At 35.0% G+C, this 19,740-nt stretch overlaps 1 protein-coding gene across 2 annotated transcripts in view; it reads right to left on the reverse strand.

Moving 5' to 3' along the window:
- klf12b (Kruppel-like factor 12b) overlaps positions 1-19,740 on the reverse strand; it is a 262,738-nt gene that overhangs the window by 21,989 nt on the left and 221,009 nt on the right. The gene's annotated exons all lie outside the window — the stretch shown is intronic.

Below are 19,740 nucleotides of genomic sequence, written 5' to 3' on the forward strand. Positions count from 1 at the left end.
AGTATTTATTATTTCATTAAAAACACCCATTTGAACATTCTGCTGTTCATGCCTTGGATAACAGGCCTAAATCACCTGCCACAATACACTTTGTTCTACATTTTTGCAAAACATAAAACCTTTGCTTCTCTTCTATCCATCATTGCTGCCACAGTTCTTCAGACTTGCAGTATCATCCATGTCTAAACCCATCCCTCCCTATACAGGAGTCTCTTTCATACTCACCTTCACATCATCCTGGTGTCCCACCTCTGGCAAGTGCAATCCCTTAATTCTATGCTACCAATTGCGAACATGCTGTCAGCATATTTGACATTACACTACCTTGTAAGCTGAGCATTTATTATGGATCAGATGCTGAGATTTGGTGCTATGAAACAAATATCCAGCTTCTTTGGATGTGAATATGAACACATGATACAACAAATTTATGCAACATAGGAAATAAACGAAGTAGAACATAGTAATTATAAGACTTCTTCGTTGTCTTTTCAAAAATGATTTATTTTTCTGTTAAGGCTATATTGTTAGCATTCATTGTGTTTGCTACATTCTGAAGTGAAGAAGCTTGTCTATGCAATAAGCGTGCAATTTGTATTATGCTAATTAAATAATAACTATTGTTTAACTTTGCATTTTTTAAAATTGGAATACCATACTGTTAAAAGACGCCTCTACTTTTAGACTGAATGTTGTTGAGGAATTGTAGTTCAGAATGAAAAAAGAAAAAAAAAATACAAAACTGGGGTAAAACCACAATAATTTCATGAATAGCAAATAAGTTGTAAAACTGGCAAATGTGTTGAGCTGTTTTGGCTGCAAGCTATTAATGTATGCTTTTATATGTACTGGTATAGCAATTGGATTTTTAGTGCTTAACATTTGAATCCTCACTCATGTAGCTCAGCAGCTGAACAAAAAAATGCCCACCTTTAAGCAATAAGCCAACATCAAATATTGCCATCTTCTTGTTATATCAGCAAGTCAAGCATTGCAGATCTTACTGCAGGTGCATAGTGTACAAGCACTGTTGCAATTATAGTTCTGCATTCAAATAAATTATTTTATAAGCAGACACTACAAAAAAATTACAAGGAGCAAAATTAATATACAGTATGCTCTTCAAATGACAGATATTCTTGTGCTACTTCAAATGTTCTGTTCATTGCAGATTACCACCATTAAGGCAGGTAACAGAAAATGCGTAAATATTAAAACATGGGCTATCTGGGTTCATGTCCCAGGTCCTCTCAGCATGGAGTTTGCAAAGCACTTTGAGTAGTGCGAAAAGCGCTATATAAATAATTATTATTATTTATTATTATCTGCTCTATTATTATTCATTATTATTTGCTCTCAGCTTTTTTGACTAAACTAAACAAAAACCGATGTCACATTATATTAAATACTCTCTGCACAACCCCGGGCACTCTGGCAGTGCACTTGTGTTGTCAATCTTCAAAAGACATTAAAAAAAAGCTGTAACAAAAGAAGCCCTACACACTTCAAAAGAAAATGAAGAAATGGGACAAAAAAAAAAAACCTCAGGAGCATCAAACAAATTAGTATGAGGAGCACACACTCAGACACAAACATGAAACTGTAGAGTATCAAGAGGCCCTATGTTCATGCCACCAGAGAAAAAAGGGATACAAAAACTCAATTATACACAAGTGTACAGGAAATAAAGAAATAAGATATCAGTCTTACAACAGAATTCCACAAACAAATGCTATCTACAGCAGGAAAGGAAACCAAACACAAAGAGCACTAGTAAACATTAAAATAAAGAAAACTGTGACATGGACAGAAACCTTAAACAAACTGATAAATCATTTATGATGTTCAGGTAAAAATTAAGATCCGCCTGATTCTGAAGACACAGAATCTCGGTAATAATAAGTAGTGGAATCAACAAGTAATTAAACCGATAAATAAACAATCTACGTAATTGCCTACTAGTACTTTAAATTTGAACATGCCTTACATATATGAAAGTGTATTTATGCTTTAAGTACAAAATAATGGTTTCATAGAATTTAAAAATAAAATTAAATCTGCAAAAAAATTGCTCAACCAAAGCAAAAAGCACTAAACTATTATGTAAAGCAAATAAAATTGTATAATACTTTTAAACTTAGTGCTGCAAACAGTTGTGTAATGGATATTTTATGCATGTTTAACAGATCTTTCAAAAACATTTTGGTAACACTTTAGTTTAGCTAGTACAAAAATGCATCTTTTCTCACTTTACTCAAATTTTCTAGGTGCTATTAAGGCCAAAAGAATCCTTTATTATGGCATTAACATAACATATGAGTAACAGACACATTTTGACAGTACCTAAAATATAACCATTTTTTGTATGATTTACAATGCTTATATAAAGTATTCACCCCCTTGGAGGTTTCACATTTTATTATGCAACACTGAATCACAGTAATGATCACATAGCAGTGGACTTTAAAATTCAAGAATGCTATTCCGTCCTCACCACTGACTCACTCTGTGTCTCCAGTCGCTTACTGCACTGTGCTTGTGGTTCAATTGAAAGAAAAATAGACACACATGAACAATTGTACTATATTTCTGAAATTATAAAGCAATTTCAGGTAGGATTTAATTAATGAAAAGTGTTATACTGTATAACAAAGGTATTTTTATTCATTCTAAATCTCTTTAACAACATGTCGTAATGTAAAAGAATGTAATTCACATATGTTTGCCAAAAAAAATACCTTGGTGTAGTACAATATTTTTCCACCAGGGGTCAGTAGATACCACAAAAATAATCTTAAAAATAGGCATGTATAACTACTGAACACAAAATAAATAAACACCCAAATGAAATAACATAATGACTATTCAATCCAAATAAAAACTTAAAGGAAAGGCAAATTAACGAATAAGACCTACAGTAAACCAGTGGTGATGCCCTTCTATCAAGGACGGTGCCCTTAATTGTAGGTTTATTATTTCTGTCTACCCTATAAGATACTAAGATCATAATTTATGGATTTAACTTGCCATATTATTTATTTTTTAAATGAAGGGGCAAATAAAGAATAGAGAGAAGCAGCAGCTGCAATCTTTCAATATATTGTAAATTCAAAAGAAAACTAACTGACTTTTGATACTCTGCTCATCTTCTACAACACATCTAAAAATACACTTGATAAAAGCCACGTGTTACTGATTCTTGAGCTGTGTAAGCAAAATACGGAAATAAAATTAACCAGAGTTGGAGGCAATAAGCCAGGAGTGAGAACTGTCTAGACACTTGAGGTGAGAGATGCTATATGCACGTATGTGTGGTTTGTAAAAATTCTGCTCTCTTGAATGACTTTCAAGAGTTCAAACCTATATCAGTGTTTCTATCAAATGGAAAAGGATGCAAATGCATTTTTATCAAATTGTGCCAGCTAAAGTGTGAATAGACCAAACTGAAATTTTCTGTCATACAATGGTTGTTGTTAGAGTGCAGGTACTGCTTGCAAAAACTATGCTCTGCTTTATTTTCGAATCTTGGTTATTGCTATAAACTCCAGGTTGAGGCTGTAAAGAGTTTGAGCCCAGGAATACAAATCAATATACAAACTTTGTTGAGAATCAATTTTACTCCTGTGCACAATGAAACATCACTGGCACTTTACAGCTTCCCATATATTTAACTATCTGTCTTATACCTGAGGGTGGAAGCAAGAAGGAATACTGAAAGAACATGCAAAGGCCACGCAGAAGACAGCCCAGTCTGAAACATAACAATAGCTGGGGTTTCAACACTAGCTGCACCACCTTATTATTCATACAGACTCTTAACTTGAAGCCCATCTTTTTATGGCAACAATAATAAGATGTTTTGCATAGAAAACAAGAATACAATAAAAAGTAGGTATAAAACATGATTGAAATACAGGATTAACCACAGAGTAACAACAGGACATTAGGCGGAGCCTGTTAAAGCTATTACATTAAATAATAATAATAATAAAAAAAAAAAAATACAATCTATTTATTAAGAATTTACTGATATTAAGAACTCCTGACATTTCAAGAGACAAGTCTTCTAAAAATCAGGAATAACACATAGAAACTGATGATTGGACAACATTTAATACAATACTCTGTAAGCTTGCAAATATACTTGGTTTTGTATCTTTTTCCTTTTAGTAAGGATCTCTGTAATATTCTTACTGACAGGTTTTACATATTTTTCCTACAGGCAGACTGATTTATGTGCCCACATCTTGATAAAAGAACTGGGATCTTCACTGTTACAAATCACAAATAAGTTTTCAGAATTTTTACACTGACCTCAGCCTCTGTAGGGATAGTACTTCCCCCTCTCGCCCCCAGCCCCCCTCTGATGCAGCCTTTTGGCCGCCCACATTATCTTCTATATGTAATGTCCCTCTGAGGCAACACCACTAAGGCTGTTGCAAAATGTTGCCAGCTTATCTTGCATAACACCCTGTTGGCTAAGCAAACACCATGCCCTGCTGCTTATTTTAACTTCATTTAGGAGCCTGCTCAAGTGTAGACTCTATTGAAGGATTTAAAGCTCTGCAAGAGCCAACATTTTTGAAGCTATACTATACATATTTATTTTATGTCTACATTCTTTTTCTGCACTGAAGTGTTTGTGGTTTTGACCACTGAAATTTAAGTTTTCCAATGAAAAACTACAAAATGAATGATATGCTGAGCATCGTCATTGTTTCTGGAAGGTGGGGGTTGAAAGAGAAAGAGAAAGAGAGGGAGACAGATAGCTTCCTTATTTCTCTGAGCTAATAGACTTCTTCCTCAAAGCAGCTATGTTTAAGGTCACCAGCTTTGATTAGAAAAAGGAAAAACCCTTCAGTCTCCATTTCTTTACTTGTTAATATACGGAAAGGATCCAATGATTATAAGGTGAATTAAAAAAATAAATTTTCCAGTGCCACCAAAAACACTTCTGGATGCTTAAAAATCTGGCTTCCAAGATTTAAGATAAGCTATGGAACAGCCTGTATACTCTACTAAAATGAAAGTATAGTAACCAGGCTGCTTATTAAATTTTAAGGTCACACACTTCATTCCCAAGGTCAGATGACAAACTAAAATAATACAACAAGACATGGCTTTGAATCTAAATAAAAAAACAGTACGTCTAATATACAGTATATTATATATATATATATATATATATATCACACTAGAGTCTCGCTTATCCAACCTTCGCTTATCCAACATTCTGTATTATCTGACGTCCCACCGCAAAAAAACAAAACAAAAAAAACGCATTAATCAGCAACAAGAACTGTAAGTTGCGAGCATGAGTGTAGTCTATTTTTAGTTGCCAAGTTCATTTTTTCAGTTAAATTTTTCTGTTGTTTTGTTGTAAAACATGATTACAGTTGATTATGTGTCCAGCTCTCTCTGGCATGTGTGTGCGCGTGTGTCTTTCTCTCGTGCGCATGTGTGTGTATCTATCTCTCGTGCGCATGTGTGTGTATCTATCTCACACGTGTGTGTGTGTGCGTGTGTCTCTCTCTCTCCTGCGTGTGTGTGTGTGTGCGTGCGTGTGTCTCTTTCTCGCGTGCGCCTGTGTCTGCCTGTGTCTTTTTCTCGCGCTCTCTCTCTCTTGCTGCACAGGTAGAGACTGAACACGCGCAGAAATCATCGGCGCGCACAAACCGAAGGGAAACTGGCTCGTTTGTATACCTAGTGTGTGGTAGTGAACAGATGCAAAAGTTTGGCGAACTTTTTGGTCATAACCCGATTTGTATGTGTCCAGAGACGTTTATGAACTGAGGTTCGTAATGTGTAAAATTATAACATAGTTTGATGTTTAATAGGCTTTTTCTTAACACCTCCCATTATCCGACATTTTCACTTATCTGACGTTCTGCCGGCCTGTTTATGTCAGATAAGCGAGACTCTACTGTATGTATGTATGTGTGTATATATATATATATATATATATATATATATATATATATATATATATATGTGTGTGTGTGTGTGTGTGTGTGTGTGTGTGTGTGTGTGTGTGTGTCTTGCGGTACACAGTGACCTATTTCAGCATGGTGTAGTTCGGCAGAGCAGCCCTGCTGGTTTCCTTTCCTACTATGCACTGACATCCAGGGCTGCTGCCATCTGGCGTACAGGGCTGTCTGTCCATCCCTACATATATGTATACAAACACACACTATAAGGATGAAAGTATTGGAACCCAACTCTTAATTATAGAATTTAGGTATTTCAATCAGACCTGTTGCCACAGGTTTATAAAATCAAGCACCTAGCCATGGAGTCTCTTTTTACAAATATTTGTGAAACAAAATGGTTGTTCAGGAAAGCTCAGTGACTTCAAGCGTGGTACTATGATAGGATGCCACATCTACAATAAGACGGTTTATGAAACTTCATCCGTGCTAGATATTCAACAGTCAACTGTAAGAGGTACTATTGGAAAGTGGAAATATTTAGAACAACAGCAACTAAAAAATGAAGTGGAAGACCACATAAGACCAAGTCACAGAGTGGGGTCAATGACTGCTAAGGTGCATGGTGCATAAAATTTGCAATGCTCTGCTTATTCTATAGCTGAAGAGTTCCACATTTCCACTGCCATTAACTGTGTGGCTGGAGCTACATGGAATGGGGTTCCATGGCCAAGCAGCTGCATGCCAGCCTCACAAAGTCCAAAGCCAAGTGTTGGATGGAGTGACGAATCAAATTTCCCTGTTTGGTAGTCAGATGGGAGAATATGGGTTCAGTGGATGCTGAGAGAATATTACCTGCCTGACTGTATGAATGAACCAATGCATTAATTTCCTGAAAATCTCCACTGAAAGAGGTAATGACGCCGCCTTAATTATGAGTGTTTATCGCAAGGAACATTATGTGGGCAAAATATACTTTTCTGGGAATCACCCCTCATTGCATAAATGGAGTTGTGTTAAGACTCATTTCAGAAGGATTCACATCCACTATAACACAATAAATACTAAAAGGAATGAAAGACATTATCTTTTCCACCTGTTCAAATCAAATGGCTACCCCAAGACATTTATCAAACAATGTTTACATAGGAGGTGCCGTAGACCTTAACAAACAATCAACTGTAACGTGATATCATGTCCTACTTGGTACACCCTTCCATATCACAGTGGTGTATCAGAACATACTGTGTGCATCCTTTCCAAATCATGCATCAAAATAGCCCATAAACCTGCAAACACTATGTGGACTGTTCTTTTTAATGCCAAAAACAAGAAGTCTGCAACAGAGACATGGAACGCTATATACAATACACCATGCAATGCGTGCCCAGCTGTACAGGTAAAACAAACATCTAAAAGACTCACAACACACATACAAGAACATCAGAACGCTGTCAGAAGGAAGGAACCACGATCTCTGATATACTTATTTACAAGTTCAACCGGAAACTTGTTTAACTGGAACAGGGTGGAAGTAAAATTCAGGGCTAATACTAAAAGTGCCAGAGAGTTGAATCATGGCTCTCAAATAAAAATGCCATTAGCAGATATTTGGACATGTACCCAGCATAAACAGGCTTAAAAAGGTCAACTAGTAAAAAACACTTTATGACCAACACCCTTCGGTCCCCACTTTATTGATCCACTCCCCTTACACCTCCACCCCCTCATTGGCTATATACTGCCTTTGATTCCTGTATTTCTAATCATTTTCCTCTGATGATGACACCTGGTAGGATGTTGAAAGTTTAGGAATAAAAAAGTATTTTAAGATACTGTATGTAATTCATTTTCTCCCTTTGTGAATTACTACCTCTAACTATATATACAGTGCATACATACAATAACTATTCACATATATATATTTTTTCTCTATCAACTCAACTTAAGGACAACACATCCACTGTCACAGCAAACTCGTCATTATAGTGCCTGGCACTTAAACCCAGTCAGAAAGCAGAAAATAATCGTCCAATGCTTTACCCTGCTGTTCAGTGCTTGAAAATATATGTTTAGACTATAATTAAAATAAAAAGTAATGTAACTCCCATAGTTTTATTTTGACAACCAACTGAGTGGTAAATGACTCATTAGAAACTGTTTAAACACCAAGCTATGATGAAAACTATGGATGTCACAAAAGCAGAAAGTTGATAACAAAGTAACAGTACTAGCTTTTTTTTTTTTTACAGTATCAGTTGTACCAAGTGAATGTCAGTATATTGAGCTCAAGCATAACTGCAAGTAGACAAATTACATTGGAAGGCACAATAATACACCAGAAACACTTGAGTAAAAACAACATATGAAAATAGCTCACAGAGACAACCAGCACCTGCATCAACACATGTTGAAAAGGAAGACAGAAGAGCTCATATCTGGAAATGCTTTGTGTTTAAGGCAGGTGATATTCAGCAAACTGGGAATTGTGTTCATTACACAAAAACACAGACTTTTGTTTTTGCCACTTTTATCCAATTACAGAGTAGTTCTGAAATAGATTTTATATGAACGATCATATGTGACTTATAATTGTTCAGCTGTAGTGTCACAAAGACGCAAGTAGAGACAAAATGATGGCAAGATGAATCACTTTTGAATATAGTATTCTACAGATTCCCTCAAAAGGAACAGAGGCTTCACATTCATTTTCTGATGCATTAAGCACATCTACAGATGTCAATTTCAGCATCCATCCATTTTCTGACTGGTATAAACAGATTAGGGTTGTGGGGGAAACCTTACACAAATTAACTGTTATACATACAGGGCTGTGTACACTAGCAATGCTAACAACAGATTTAACAGTAAAATTGAGTTCAGTTTCTGATGAAGTGGATATTTGGCTTAGTGAGGAAATGAGCTGGATCTACTTGTTAATAAGAAGAAAAAAATGTTTCATTTAAAATATCCTGAATTGTCTTAGAATTCACTGCTTCAACGGTATCAATATAATAAAGTATGCATTTTTTAGTATTGATTTTAATCAGTAATTTTCAGTTACTAGAGTGAAAGTGTAAGAGAAAAAATATGGAATGTGCACATGGTAAGATTGGCCAGGTAGTCCATGATGAGATGATATAATTCTTTAAAAACCCTATGATGTAATCCCTTTTCCACCAAGATTTTGAAGTTGTCCCTACCTGTATTACAAAGGGGGAATCCCCATGTCTATCATATATTACAATTCCAGCCCTGAATTGTATTTTAATATTTATGAATACCAATATTAGTTTATTTAAATGATAGGTAACTACTTAATGGATATATCATGATTTTAAAGCTGATGTTGCAATTAATGTTTAGATATGTTTAGATATCTGTTACAAAAAAAGACACAATATTGTTCATTTCAATAATGGAGGTACTTATAATAAGGCTCTTGAATGTGATTTCTGTTTATTGCCACGGTATCGAATACGTATCAGGTACTGTGAAATTTCATTGGTATTGGTATCAAATACAAACATTCTGGTATTCTAATATTCCTAATGTAAAAAATTTGGAAAAGTAGTCCATATTCTTATAATTGACTTTCACAAAATAATGAGTCACTCTATGATTAAATGCATAGTGATGAATGGATTTATAAACAGTGACCCCCTTCCTAGTAGAGAAAGAATTTCTGTAAATGTTGAGGTAAATCCCACAATGCAAAGAAAGCTCCATCAATGACTTTAGTAAACAAAAATGGTGCATCCTCAAATGGCTTGAATTTACTAGTTTCTATTTGTATTGAGTTAACTTGTAGAAGTTCAACTGATATTCTTTAGTTTTCACAGAAATTTGTCAAGTGGTTATGTGTTTTATACAATGGGGAAAATTACTAATCCTGATCTTGCCTGTGAAAATTGTTTTGTTATTTAGTTTGAAATAACTGTAAATCATTAAGTTGTTTGATTATGAGAACGCATGTGAAAATAAAAAAGTTAAGTGACATTGCTTTTTCAGCTCATACTGCCATTTGACTCATTGTGTCACAGTAAGCAAATCATTTTCAGAACTATTTAATTAAATTAAGAATCACAAAATCCTAACAGCATAAGTCACAATGCTAAAGAAAACTCTGGAGAAAGTGCCAGTCTAGGGCACACTCATGCACATACTTGCACTCAGAGTTGACAACTACCTTCACATGTTGCAAATATTTGGAATGTATCCAAAGAAAAGGCACCATGTGGAAACCACTAATGTTGGCTAATTTTTACAATCACCATTTATGTTAGATATGCTTATGGCTGGTTCCGAATCTGTCTCCAGGTATGCTGGGATAGACTCTGACCACCTGCAATCCAGAGTTAAAATAAGTAGGCATCTAGAAAGCTTTTGCAACACTCTAGATTGTTCTTTTATTTGGGTTTTCAATATCTCTTTTTTGATAATAATTTTAATATGAAATACTTTGTATTGTTTTTTTTTTTTTATAAACTATATTCCTGAAGGACTGCAATATGTTCTATTAAATAAAATTACACTTTAATTAGGTTACATATCCCGGCTGTCTTTCTGTAATCAAAGACATTCTTAATGGTGTGGATTTTCACTATGAAATCTAGGAGGAAACCTATTGTTTTTATGCACAGAGCTAAGGTTAGTCTTTACTCTTTTTCTTCATTCAAGTGTACCTTATGTGTAACATTCTTTTAAAATTCTGTTCTGATATTTTTTTTGCTTTATCTTGCAGCAAAATTAAAAAAGAGACACAAATAGCAAGGCAAGCAACACATTTTCAAAGGCTAGGTAGTCATATTCATTGGTCATGGTATGCACTTGCCCCCATGTAGTTCTGTGTGTGTTTGTGTACTGTACATAAATGGTCCAGAAATAGGCTATCTTCCCATTCAGGACTGTTTCCTGCCTTGGGCCCAATGCTGCTTCTGTAGGCAAAGACCCATGAATTTGATTAAGGGGGTTGGGAAAGGTATAAAAAATATAAAAACAAAAGGGTGAGAAATGGTAATTAGTAATTGACAAATCATTTGTGTATTTTCTGAAGAAACTGAGTAAAAACACACTATGCAGAGTGTTTAACCAACATCCTTGCTGGGTGGGTATTACAAAGGTAAAAATGGTTGGATTAATGTATGGTTAGCACTGAAGACTATGTTTGTGCTTAATATTCTCTTAATTTTCAGAATTTACTTCCCAGCTTCATTAATTTCTTCTGAGCACTTTTATTTAAAAATGGCAAACAGCTAGCATGTGTCCAAGGGAGGTTCTGACAGTTTATTTCACTTTCATCTGTTCATTATCAAACAGGTGATTTGATAAAGACATTATGAAAGAAACAACACTGAAAATATAAACAAGTAACAGCAGAAAATGAAAGCTGCTTTTTCTGTTACAAAGTATTATCTGTGATAGTTGTAGAATAAGAAATAATAAAAAAAACCCGAAGTGAAAAAAACATTTATTTACAAAATTTAAAACAACAAAAGGATCTAGAGTTTATGGGGAAAGTCAATACAAAAGTAATGAGAAGTGCAAAGTTTAAGCTATCTGGGTAGCTGCATTTTACAAAATACTCAAAGGATAACATGCCATTGATAGAATATTATGTTCTATAAATTGTTCAATCTTCCACCTGCTAAAGACAAATTGGAACTTAAAGGTATGTTGGTGAAAAAAATGGCAAATTTGGGTGTATTTAGATTTCTTTGTAAAGCACATTATGATGGTGCTAGATCAGAAAAGCACTAGATTATACAAGATTGTTTCATTTGAGTAGCAATCATAAACTAATCTATTAAACCTTAGTATATTCTAGTATGCGATTGCAGAACCTTCTGGGAACACATGCTGAGCAATTCTAACATACACATCTCTTTGCATGTGTATTATAACGTTAACAATACATGTGAGGTGACAATATAGATGCATAATTTTTACCCAAAAGCTAAGATAACCTCTTGCTCTTAAGATAGCCTGATGTTTTAAAATATGACAAATAATTTTGCTCCACTTCTTTATTTTTACAAGTGTATCAAAACAAGTTGGAGAAAGTGATGGATGAGCCAGTGATGGATGAATAGTTTCCACTTAATTTTCTTAAATAACAACTAGGGATGTGACCTGTCAAAGACAGATATAATAGAAAAAATACAATGCTTTTATGCTCCCCGTCTTTAAATGTGACTCTCAGTATGCCTCCCAAGCCTTAACTCCTTCCCATGTGGTCGATAATTGCACTTCCTTTTTAGAATGCTTCACCAAAGCTGAACTGACCAATCAGCTTGCTCAGAGAGAATGGACACACATAGAACTTAATGTTTTATTATATAAAAGATACTAAACTTCTATGCTAATCAGGAATGTTTTTGTTCATCAAATAATAATAGTGCAATAATTGAGTAACACTGTGTTACAAAATCAAACCGTTACAGTGTAAATTATGTTTCCCATTAAAACTTTAAATTTGTTAATTATTAAAAATTATCTTAAATACTACACCCCACACAAGTCCCAAGTCTGTTGCAGGACTCATATTAACACACATGAACAAGCTGGCAATTAAATGATTCCAATCAGCTTAGCAAAATGAATCAATTTTTGCACACACTTGCTAATGAATCATTGACACATTGCCTACAATTACCAATGCATAATTTCCAAATAAGTTAAATCTAATAGCACATAAAAATGCAAGCTCTTTAAATACCATCATAGACTCCACAGTTATTCGAGTCATGATTACTGAAGGAAAAAAGTCCAGACAGAAAGAATAATGAAGAATTTTGCTTAAGCCCACTAGTAAATACCTAGTGAAAATGTGAGAAAATGGAGAAAAAAAAAGAAAGAAGAGGAAATAATAAATGATGAAACCAGGATAAACTAAAATGGGTTTAGCTTTGCCTGTACATCTTGATATAATTTCTACCAGCAAAGCATAGATGTGAAAAATAAATAAACTTACTTAAGGAACCACTGAAAGAATGTGATGAGTGGAGGTTTGGTTAATATTATGTACAATGTTTAGCATCAGCTGTGTTTAAATAAACACACAAAGCAATTAAACAGTCTTTATGTTACATAACATCCTTCTATAGTGAAAATCACCTCAAAGCAATTTGCAAGTGTTAAGGTTTATGACATTTATTTAAATATATTTCTTCTAAATTAGAAAGTTAAGTGGCTTACTCAGAGCCATGCAGTGAAAAGGTGTTATCATTTGAAATGTAGCACTTCACCATCCGATGTCAGAGCTACTTGGCCACACTGCATTCATTACTTTCTCTGAATTTTGTTTCTGGAGCTTTAAATTCTGCTTAAACCATTATGAGAGTTACATAAACGAGAGATTATACTTAAACTAAATAATAAATGATTAACATTCCCAGTTCAGGAATTATTTATTTTTAAGAACTGCATAACAACAGGTAGTTGTTTATGATATCATCTATATTTCTTACAGATGCTTCTGAATGTTGAAGAAAAGTACATATTTTTGCTTATAGATGGATCAATTTTAAAAAGATTACAAAACTAAATAATATGGAAAAATGAATATTTTAAAAGGCAATAAAACTGAGAATAATGATTGTATCTGTTTTAACCTTGTTCAACTCAAATAATTAAACGGAAGGCAAAATTAAAATAAAACAATTACAGAAATGCAAATGTGTAATTTTCATATGTTCAACATGAAGACACAGACTGTGTAACAAGTATAATGCATCAAATATGGAACTTTAATAGATGTCAGTCTACACACTGTATGTGAAGAGCTCCTGACGCCACTTAACTCTTGAGTAAAATCAAGGAAACTAAGATGCTAATTCGTTCCCATGGTAATTTAATCCTAGATTTTGGAACGCTGCTTTAGAATACAATGATAACCAGTGTGTGGGCAAATCATCCTAAACAAAGCAGAGAGCTCCTTGTGAAAAGTTCCAGTGTTTTATTTTAAAACCTCTCAAGGCATGCCTCCTAAGAGCATTTATATTTTCTGAATAAATGGATAACTCATTTTATAAGTCTAAATGTACTCTTAGATACAAAGAACTAATTCTAATGAAGCCAAAGTTCAGTCTATAAAGCCACTGTATAAGGCTTTTGGGTAAGAATTCTTGCGCCAAACGTATAACTTCAAAGAACTCTCTCTGACATTTTAAGGTGGGAGGTAAAAGGGGATATTGAAAGTAACATGCTTCTTCCTATGCATTTAGGATATTGAAATTTACTCTATAATATAATATAATATAATATAATATAATATAATATAATATAACTTCACACTGCACTAGCTAGGAAAGGTACTCTAAAGATACAAGACAGACCTACTAGTAATACAAGAATATTTTTGCATTACACTTACTGCAAAAAAATTAATTCAATAAATGTAATATACATGTATGAAAAGTTACGCTGTGATAATCTTATAATCTGTTTCTCTTACCAGTTTTATCGATACAAAATGTGCAGGTCTTACATTATACACAGTAAGAAAACAGTTAATCAGCAGAATAGTATGAATGTGTGAGTTCATTTAAATGGATTGCCTAAGAGATGTGCAGAGACAAACTCATGTTGAAACTGAGAATCAGAATGGGCAGATCAGCTCTGAGTGTTGGGAGCAAACATACTGAAGGTGTCAAAGACAACAAAAGCCCTTACATTTACATACACCAGGATGGTTTACCACAGACATTATATTAAACTTTAATAGTTTAGTTTATATTAATAGCTAGATGATTACATCCTTAAAATAAAAATAAATACATTTTCACTTGCCAATGACCACAGTTAGGTGATAGGGAGGAAATTGTTTTTTATTATGTGTTTTATGCCTGCTTAGTTCAGAAAGTAATACAACACCAATAAAAGACACATACATACACAATAAGTATGTATAGTATGCAACATGTTTTATGTATGTATACAGTATATATACATATCTTATATATAAACATCTACGGGTGGATGTGTGTGTGTCTGTCTGTCCAGCCCGGAAGTGAGAGGTGGAGACGGTGTAAGGGCTCCACCTCAGAGGAAACTGAAAGTCACTTAGCCGCTGTTATACAAGCGAGGCTAGCACGTTGGTAACACGAAATCTCTGAAGAATAACACACTCGCTTAGCCGTTAATACACAAGGGAGGTGAGCACATCGGCAAAATTGCATCCCTTTTACTTTTCCTTCCGCCACTAATACACAAGCGAGGTGAGCACGTCTGTAAAACTAAACCTCTTAGGAGACAGATGTCCAGAGTAGTTCTTTTCAATTACCTGACATCTCTACATTTAAATTTTTTCTGCCGATTTCAATAGTTTCTAGGTATTTGTAGCTAGAAATCCACAAAGGAAGAAAATGAGTCACATATCTTAAAATAGTTTTTTTTTTCCAAGTTTCAACAACCTACCATGTGTCATCATAAGAGGAAAATGATTAAACATACAGGAATCTGAAAAGCAATACATAGAAAATGAAGGGTGGGTTTGTAAAGGGGGAGGGGATTAATAAACTGGGGTTTGGAAGGTATTGGTTTTTATTACTTGGATGTTTTTCTCCATTTATGGATCTCTAGCTACAAATATCCAAACTGTATCACACACTTTTGTTTCCATATACTTTGCCTCCATAACTATCTGCTTCCTGTGTTTTAGCCAATTCTGCACCCATCTTCACACTTCACTCTGAACTCCTACTTCTTTTAGTCTGATGCCCAACCTCTCATATTCAACTCTCTGATAGTATCCTTTTGTTGCTTCCTCATATTCCAGCATGTTAGTATAGCACAACCTCCCTTGTTTCAACCCATGCTGACTGTTAGGTAAAACTCCTGTTCTTACCATTTGTTGCTCAAGTTTACCCTTAAAAATGCCTTTCATTAATTTACCTGTGATGCATCTAAAGCTTATTGCCCTAAGGTTACTTGGATCTGCCTGATCATCCTTTTCATATAATGGGATAATATTTGCCATTTTCCAGTCCTTTGGAATTTCCATAGATTGCAGTGACTTTCTAAAAATATGTGCTAAGGGTTTATATACAGTTAGTATTCACTAAACTCTTTAAAAAGTTGAGAATAAATATTATCTTGTCCTGGTGATTTGTTTGATTTCAGGTTTTTTAATCTAAGCAGTACTCCTCTACAATTTCCAAATCTCTCAGTACTTTCTCTGTAGTCCATGTTGCCATGGAGAGATTTTACAGCATTTAATTTCCCCTTTACTATTCCTGATACATTTCACCTCCTTGATAGTTGTTTTGGGTCATCTTTCATCTTATCTGCAATATTCCCTTCTGCCTTTTAGCTTCCCTAATATCTTTCTTAATGGTTAACCTCATGCTCTCATATGCTCAAAAGTTTGCATTGGAGTTATTTGTCTTAAAGGCTTTATACAGCTGTTTTTTTTTCATTTGAAGCTTCTTTTTCAATTCCTTATTAATCCACTGTGGAGTTTTCTTTCATTTCCAACTGACTCCAAATTTTCCATTTTGACTCTACAGCGTCTGTTTAAAATTTGACCTACCAAAGTTAAAGTTAGTCCTTGCATATGTGCTCTTCCAAAACGCTGAGAATTGTGTTATATTATGGTCACTTGACTTGAGTGCCTACACCCTGAATTCTATAATGGTTATTACAAAATAGTAAATGTAGACATCCCACACACTGGTGCTTTAACATATTATGTCACTGATTACATCTAAAGACTTTTGCTCTTTTATTCCACTATTTTTAAGGTTAGTCCAGCAGATATTTGGGTAATTAAAGTTCCCTGTGGCAATAATATCCCTCTGTAAACTTGCCTTTTTAATATTATTAAAAAGATGCACATTGAACTTATTGTCTAAATCTACAGCACATTCTTAAAGTAAGGCCTCTTTCCCTAATACCTTCCAGATGAATTCAGACATCCTAACTAAGATGTGACTCATCATCCAACTGAAAAAGACTCATTTACTTTCTATTTTACATAGACTGCAACCCCCTAACCCAGTTCTTTTCTTATCAGTCCTTTACATTTCCCTGTCTGTTTTCCTAACTTTGTGCACCTTTCATTACTTCTTTACTTTGAATCTCTGTACCAACACCATTTCTGATCCTACTTATTAATTAACACTTACACAGTTGCCCTCTGAATAGCTCTAACTTTCCTGAATGCTAAGAACTGTTCTATTCAAGTAAAATCTTTTACATACTGCTTCCTTCTTACTAAGAAAATTCACTAAATACTATCCACTTTTAGTTATTGACTTATTCACTTGTCTGTTTCTACAATTGTTTGCCCCAGACTGGTGCTCTCTCGTTAGATGCCCGTCTACATAATTTGCAGCTCTTTACCGACTTCAAGTCAGCCGTCTACCTGTACTTAAAATAAATGGTTAATTTCTTATTTATGCATACGCCAGTGCACCTGGGATGGGCAGATCGATACTAAGTATCAATGCATCCGATCCTGACCTTTTAATTTAAATTGATGTTCACATTAAAAGTATCAATATTACATATTTTCAATAATATGCAAGTTTATTAGAAGTTATTTTTAAAAAGCATTCAATGGTGAGAAGAATTAAATGTGTCAATTATGTAAAACAGCAGTTCCTTCTCCTTCTGCATTTTTCATTGCCCTGCATTCACACTGGCAGTGCTGGGAGTGTGTATGTGAGGCAATGGCAGAAAGAAAGCAAATCACTGTTTGGAGTTATTTTACTCCACTTAGTGAACAATAATGAAGCAAAATGTGATAAGTGTCAAAAGACTGAACGTTATTGCGGCAACATCATAAACGTAGTAAAATACATAAAAGTCAGTCACATTGCCAAGCACACGGAGTTACAATTAGAATAGTGCATAGATACTCATGCTGCAGTCTGTTCTTAAAGAAGCTTTCCATAAAGCTAGGCTGTATACTGGCAATGCCGGTATTGTAATCTGATGTAAGGTTGTTGTAATTGTTTGAATAGAAAATAATCAATGTCTCCTTTTAGGATCACATTTATAGCTTGATGAATGGACATACTTGGAACACATTTTCAAGCTTAATATATTTATTATGTCCATTTAAGAAAGAAAAAAAAAAAGATTACTTGATATTATCTTTAAATCCCATTCCTTAGCATTAGACCAGAGAGTCACTCGGGCTGTAAAAACAATGCTAAAAGCAGTAGTCCTGAGCATTATCTTCTCACCTGTAGGCATACATAGTAATAACGGCCTCTCGTAAAAAAATGTTTTTCAGCAGCCCAAGTGTTGTACGCTCTTGAAAGTGATAAGAGTAGTGACGTTGAAAAGCCTCTCATCAGCAGTGATAACAAAGTGAGTCTGTCTTCAGTCAGTGAAATTGAAACAGTAAAACTGAAAGTGAGTCTGATAAATCCAAAAGTGACGCTAGCTTGGTTTTTGCATCATTATACTGTTTACATTTCTGACTGCGTACTTTTAAAGTTTTGTACATTTTAAAGTAAAAAAATTAAATGTTATTTTTAAGCCAAAAATGCAACACTTTTTACATATTTTTTCAAGAAAAAATGTAAAGCTAACACTTGTTGTTTTCTACAGATCATTTGCAACAACTGAACATGTTTAATAATTTTTGTTAATAAACAAGCAAAGAAGTCTGACAGTCTACTAATGCAGTATCTTTCAAATGTGACTTTTTGATGTCCTCACATATTGTAAGTTTTTACAAAACAGTAAGTGTAATGTCCCTCGGGCGGCTCTGGTTGATTCATTTTCAGTGAGTGGCTGGGTGCGCAGCAAGAGCTTGTGTGTAGGACGGAGGCTTGATGGGGCGGTTCGCTGCACACATACCATGCCACCGCAGCTACTGCTCCTGACTTGACAGAGGTTGGATGGGGCAGATGGGGGCATTTCACTGCCCACCCACCACATAGCCTTACAGTGTCCCTCGAATGTCGGTGGGCAGCTGGTGATGTTGCAAGCGGTGACCTGGTTGTGGCTAAACGGAGGCCATTGAGGGTGAATGGGGTGATGGGGGGCAGCATTGTAGTCTGCCTCGGGTGGCTGCCTGTAGAATGGCTGCACCCTATTCAATCTCGGTGGGCTCACGCTGCAGGCAGCATACTGTGTGCAAGTGGAGATGACTGTGTGTGGTGCTGAACCGCCCCTCACCGCCCCCTTTAATACTCAATAGCAAGCCTGCTTGTACTGTTACGTACATAGCAGGAAGTTGCCTCTTATTCAATACACCAGACATGCTGATGAGGGGTGCTGTGATGTACAGTGCTGTGCAGAACAGCTCATCTTAACCGTTTGTTTTCACCCTTCAACAATGTCTCTGAAACACAAATCTGATGCAAGTGTTGGTGATACAGTAAAGAAGAGAAAAACCATCACCATGGAAAATAAAGTAGAAATAATAAAAAGCTCAGAGAGAGGTGAAACTCCATCATTCATTGGCAGAGCACTTGGTTACAGTCGGTCAACAACAGCATTTATTAAAATAATGTACCTGTTCCGACTTACATACAAATTCAACTTAAGAACAAACCTACAGTCCCTATCGCATACGTAAGCCGGGGACTGCCTGTACAGGCCTTAGTATCACCTGGTATCGGATTGAAAAGAAAATCAACATTATCACCCATCACTATGTGGCACTCTACTATATAGTATGAGTGCAATATAGTGGTCTATCCAAATATTCTTTATATACCTTAACTTCTTCCCAATAAGGAATCACTATTACTTTTAACTATTCGTTGCTACAGCACCGGGTTTTTTTCAATTATGGACTGGCCAGTTTCAGCAACTGTTTTCTGCACATACTGCCCTCATCAATGCTAGTTTT

The sequence above is a fragment of the Polypterus senegalus genome, chromosome 2 (assembly GCF_016835505.1).
Source record: "Polypterus senegalus isolate Bchr_013 chromosome 2, ASM1683550v1, whole genome shotgun sequence".
NCBI classification, from domain to species: Eukaryota; Metazoa; Chordata; class Cladistia; order Polypteriformes; family Polypteridae; genus Polypterus; species Polypterus senegalus.